This window comes from Gracilinanus agilis, chromosome 2, assembly GCF_016433145.1.
Source record: "Gracilinanus agilis isolate LMUSP501 chromosome 2, AgileGrace, whole genome shotgun sequence".
Taxonomy (NCBI): Eukaryota; Metazoa; Chordata; class Mammalia; order Didelphimorphia; family Didelphidae; genus Gracilinanus; species Gracilinanus agilis.
This window is the reverse complement of record NC_058131.1, coordinates 697,687,670-697,693,669: the sequence shown is the minus strand read 5'-3', so window position 1 is coordinate 697,693,669 and position 6,000 is coordinate 697,687,670.

The following is a 6,000-nucleotide window of genomic DNA, read 5'->3' as shown; positions in this document are numbered from 1 at the left end:
CACAGTTCTTTCTCTGGATGTGGAGAGCGTTCTTTCTCATAAGTTCCTCTGCATTGTCCTGGGTCATTGCATTGATAATGGTAGCAAAGTCAGTTACATTTGATCATGCTACAATGTATCCATCTCTGTGTACAATGTTCTCCTGGTTCTGCTCCTTTCACTTTGCATCACTTCCTGGAGGTAGTTCCAGTTCACATAGAATTCCTCCAGTTCATTATTCCTTTGAGCATAATAGTATTCCATCACCACCAGATACCACAATTTGTTCCGTCATTCCCCAATTGACAGACACCCCATCATTTTCCAATTTTTTTTGCCACCACAAAGAGCACAGCTATGAATATTTTTGTACATGTATTTTTCCTTTTTATCTCTTTGGGGTACAAACCCAGCAGTGTTATGGCTGGATCAAAGGGCAGACAGTCTTTTAAAGCCCTTTGCACATAGTTACAAATTGCCCTCCAGAATGGTTGGACCAGTTCACAACTCCACCAGCATTATATTGGTGTCTGAATTTTGTCAGATCCCCTCCAACATATATCACATTCCTTTGCTGCCATATTGGCCGGGCTGCTAAGTATAAAGTGGTACCTCATCATTGTTTAATTTGAGAGCCAAATTAATATTAAATGAATTTGATGAATTGAAGTAACTAGGGATTAAAGCTAGAGAAGAAGAGACTCAGGGGAAAAGAAGCTAGTATTCATGTATTTGAAGAATTGTCATGTAGAGGAAGGATTTGACTAAGTCTAATTGGTCCAAGAGGAAAGAATGAAGAGCAATCAGTGAATGAGGAAAATTTAGGTTGAATGTCAAGAAAACAAACAAAACATTAGAACTGTCCTCATGGGGAATGAGATATCTTAGGTTTTAGTGAACTTTCCTTCATGGCAAGTCTTCTTCAAGAAGTATAACAGCTGTTTAGAAGATATAGTAATGGTAGGGATTTTTTGGGGCGTCCAAGTAAGAAGAGTAACTGTGTTCCTTCAAAATTAATTATTTACTTACTTGAAAGGTTATGTCTACTCTTAGTTCAAAAGAAGAGAGAATGAACCATATCTGCTTTTGCTTCCTAGAGAGGTACAGCATTTATGGGTGCAGAGTATTTCATATGTTCTAGGGTCCAGGTGTTCCCAAACAATTTTTGTGTCAATATTTGTCTTTGTTGCAAAATTAGAGTTCTGTGAGCCTAGATACCTCAGTATGTGGTTATGAGGGAAAAAAATGAATGAAACAAAACAATTCTGCAATTGGATGAAAAGGAGAAGAACTATAAAGAGAAACAAAGGAATAGTAAAAGAAAAACTTATTTATACTCACTTCTATTTGCATACCCCTCTGAGTATTTTGAAAATACCATCTCTACCTTAACTTTTGTACCAGATTCTATCTTGTGGTTGTACCGCTTCTGGATCAAATAAGAATCTTATACCTGATTCTTTCTCAGTTGCCATTATTCACTCAGTTTGTGGGTGGTGGTTTGCAATTGCTCTATTCTCCTAATTAGTGAGTAAAGAACAGATGTTCCATGAAATCTTAAAAGACCAAAAATGAAGGCAATCTCCCCTGAGACAGTAGAAGAGAGTGACTTTTATAGCATTGTTCTGTCTTCCTAAACAAAATGACATATCAGTGCCAAGTGGTACCAACACTCCTTTGCAAGGTTACTTATCAAATTTATTTTCTTCTTAAATTTTAAAATATATTTAATTTTAATTTTAAATCACACTTCTTACTGTAATCCTCCTCCAAGATACCTATTACTAATTTAAAAGGTACACAAAATGAATAAACATATTAAAAATTATGACATTCCTTACATTGAGCACACACTGTATCTTTGTGATAAGGATGAAAATGAGGATGATGGAGATAATTAATATGATGGTGGTGATGGCAATTGCTGATTACTAGGCTCATCTGCAGGTAAGACTGCTTAGAAATATGCAGAGGAATCTTAGAGCCCCATGCTTGCCTCTCTGGTTCACAAATAAAAACATGATGGTTATGAAAGGGAGAAATAAAAGTATTTTTTAAGATTAAAAATTTAATAGAAAAAAGAGGGTGAACCAGAGCTGCTCTGTTCCACCACGAGAATCCATTCCCACCAAGATTAATATATCACCATAAAATGAATATAGGAGTGAAAGAAAGAACAAGGAGACAGAGTGAAACAAAATTCTAGAAACGAAAAACCCAAAAGGTAGACAGAGAACATCTGGGGCACTGGGGAAAGAGGAGAGCAGAGCCAACAGCAAGTCACACCCCAGCACCTCACATCTGCTGTCAGAGGTTCAGAACCTAAGTCCAAACCAACATTCAGATTATCCTGCCTGGGAAAATAGTGATACAAGCCAACCCACACCCCTTGAAATTTCAAACCTGTAGAGAATATTGGAGTCACAACCCAGAGCAAACTGGGATGAAGTGACTGATCTATGTGGGCCCAGGGTGAGGCCATGAATCCCAATATGAGCTTGGGATAAGGACATATTTCACACTTTTGGGTGTCTAATAGTACTAAGTACTAAGTATTCATATTTTTGCCTAAAGCTCAGGGCAGAGCTCCAAGACAGTACAATCAAGGGTGAGCCTGATTGGATCCAGTACACAGTGAGACCAAAACCTTGAGCCTAAGCTTGGGGCTAGAATTTGATCAGCCCCTGACCTGATCAAGATCAGAGTGAGATCAGAAGCTCCACCTAAGCTTGAGGCAAGTGTTTAAGCTATAAGTATCTAAAATAACAATTGAATCAGCAGGGTAAAGGGGCTTTCAGAGCTTTCAACCCTCAGACCATCATATTAGTCTACAAGAATTTAAACAGGTAAAAACCCAGAAAATGAGCTAAAAGTAGCATCAAGGAAGCACTGAAGTTTAAGAGGGTACCCAAAATTCACAGAAAACAGAGTCTACCTATAATTAGATAGGGAAAATGATAAAACAACAAAAAAAACACCTAATGCTAAAGATTTTTTATGGAGACAAAGAACAAGGTACAGACACAGAAGGGAACAGTGAAAGCAAAGGAAACACATGCAAAGTCCAAAAGAAAAATATGAATTGAACACAGATTCTAGAAGGACTCAAAAAAGACTAAAGAAAATGTATTAATGGTGACAGCGAAAAAGTGGAGAAGAGAAATGAAAGTGATGCAAGAAGAAATGGGTCAATTGAAAAAGGAGAACCAAAAACTGACAGAGGAAAATAAGATCTTGAAAATCAGAGTTGACCATCTAGAAACTAATGATTTCATGATTAATCAAGAAACAATGGAACAGAATCAAGGCAATTAAAAAAACAGAGGAAAACATGAAATATCTTATTGAAAAAAGAACTGTCTTAGAAGAAAGATCTAGGAGAGACAATTTGGGAATTATTGGACTATCTGCAAGCCACGATTAAGAAAAAAACCTTGGAAATCATATTAGAAGAAATTATCAAAGAAAAATGGCCAGAGATCCTCAAACAAGAAAATAAAATTGAAATTGAAAGAATTCACAGATCACCCCCAGAAAGAAATCCTCAAATGACTAATTCCAGCAATGTAATCACTAAATTCAAGAACCACCAAGCTAAGGGGAAAATACTTCAAACAATCTGAAAGAAATAATCCAAATATCATGGAGCTATAATCAAGATCACTCAGGATCTAACAGCTTCTACATTAAAGGATCTAAAGGCATGGAGTATGATATTCAGGAAGGCAAAAATTTTGGGTTTACAACCTAGAATCACAAATTCAGCAAAACTGAGTATATTTTTTTTCAGGGGGAAAATGGAAATTCAATAAGATAGAAGATTTCCAAGCATTCCTAAGAAATAAGCCAGACCTACAAAAAATTTGAAGCCCATACACAAGACAAAAGAGAAGCCCAAAAATCAAATAAGCAAGAGAAAATTTAAGGGACTCATTATGATCAAAATGTTTATATATCAACATGGAAAGAGGATTTCTGTAATTCTCAAAAATTACACTTAGTAGTAGAGAAGATAAAAGGAATTTACTCAGAAAGTGGGTGAAGTGAGCTGATTATGATATGATGTATATGTAAATGTGATGTGAAGTGATATGTATATATATATGTATATATATATATATATATAATATGATATGTATACATATGAATGATATGCAAAAAACCAATCAAGGATTGAAAAAGAGGGTTGCACAGAGAAAAAAGGGAAGGGAGAGATAGAATGGGGTAAGTTATATAACATAAAGAGGCATGAAAAATCATTATAGAGAGGGGATGATAAGGCTGGTAACAGGCAATGATTATTTACTCTCATTGTAACTGGCTCAGAGAGGGAAAAACTAGTATATTCAGTGGGGGCATAAAATTCTATCTTACCCTATTAAGTGGATTATAGAACGATAACTTTCCATACAGAGAAGTAGAAGGAGAATAAGACAAGGGAAGAGGGAAGCAATTGGATAGAGGGGGATGGGTGGTAGGTGACAAAAAGCAAATTTCTGGTGAGAAGGAATAGAGAGAAAGGGAATAGAGCAGGGTTTAAAGGAGATAATATATTGGAAGGCAACACAGTTAGTAATCATAATGTGGAATGTGAATGGGATGAACTCACCCATTAAATGGAGGTGGATAGAAGAGTAGATTAAAAAACTGAATCCTACTATATGTTGTTTACAAGAAACACACTTGATGCAAGGTGATAAACACAGATTCAAAGTAAAAGGTGTTACATTGATTTCTGGGACAAGATGGATACCAACTTTGAGTGACAAGACCAGCAGCTGAACACCTCAGAATGTACCCAGATGCTATGAGCCAGGGCAAAAAGTCCTTTGGAGCCAGTCCTATAAATAACCACCAGGCCCAGCACATATGGCTCATTCTGGAGCAGATCTTGGGACGTGGGAGGTCTCAAGGGAAAGTAGGCCAATACCTGAACCTGTACCTGCAAACAAACCTGGCCTACTGAGAGCTAGAGAGCAATCACCATCATTGATAATAGAGCTGAGAGGAAATAGTGACACTGTCATCAAGATCATCAATAGCCTTCCCTAATCTTTGGCTTGGTGCTGGCCAGATCAGGCCAGGTTAGTGTGAGGGTGTAGAACCTCCATTCTCTACTTGATCTAGCTTTCTTCCAATAGTCTGATCAATAGCTTAAAGTATTAGCAAATAAGGTCCCCAAATCCTCCATCCTTTTCCCTTGTTTCTAACCCCATTTATTAGAATCAATTACAGTGTTTTGTCATCAAGTACTTTTCCTGAGTGGTCTTTATATTTAGGCCCTTGGGAAGGGGAGATCCTTAAGCAGTCAGATTTCACAATTTTTCAAATAGCTCATTATTAGCCTTATCAATATGTATTCTATCCCCAGGCTGAGGATCTAGAGAGGTTAGCTATGCCTATAGACTCTCAGTGGTTCCCTGTCTGGGAAACTGTTATAAGAAATAGCTGACAGGCTCAACTGAGTAAGCCTGTCAGGAGAGGAGAGGCATAGCTTTACTAGGAGCACTTACACAGAGGCCATGGGTGAGAGCGTGTTTTCTCTCACACCAAAATCCTATCCACTTTTTAAAGTCTCTAGCTTACAGCCTCTATTATTATCATCAATCCATCCCTCTATTATTTTTATAACAAAGGCTAGAGCACAATTTATTATACATCATCTAATGCAAAAAAGACAGGAATAGTAATTATGATACCAGACAAAGTTAAAGTAGAAATTGACCTGATTAAAAGAGATAAGAAAGACAATTACATTTTGCTACAGGGTACTACAGACAATGAAGTGATATCATTAATAAACATTTATGCACCAAATAGCATAGCATCTAGATTTCTAAAGAAGAAATTAAAGGAGATTAAGGGAGAAATAGATAGCAAGACCATACTAGTGGGGGATCTCAACCTTCCCATTTTAGAAGTAGATAAATCAAACCAAAAAATAAATAAGAAGTAAGAAAGTGAACAAAATGTTAGAAAATTAATGTAAATAGGTATCTAGAGAAAATTGAATGGGGTTAA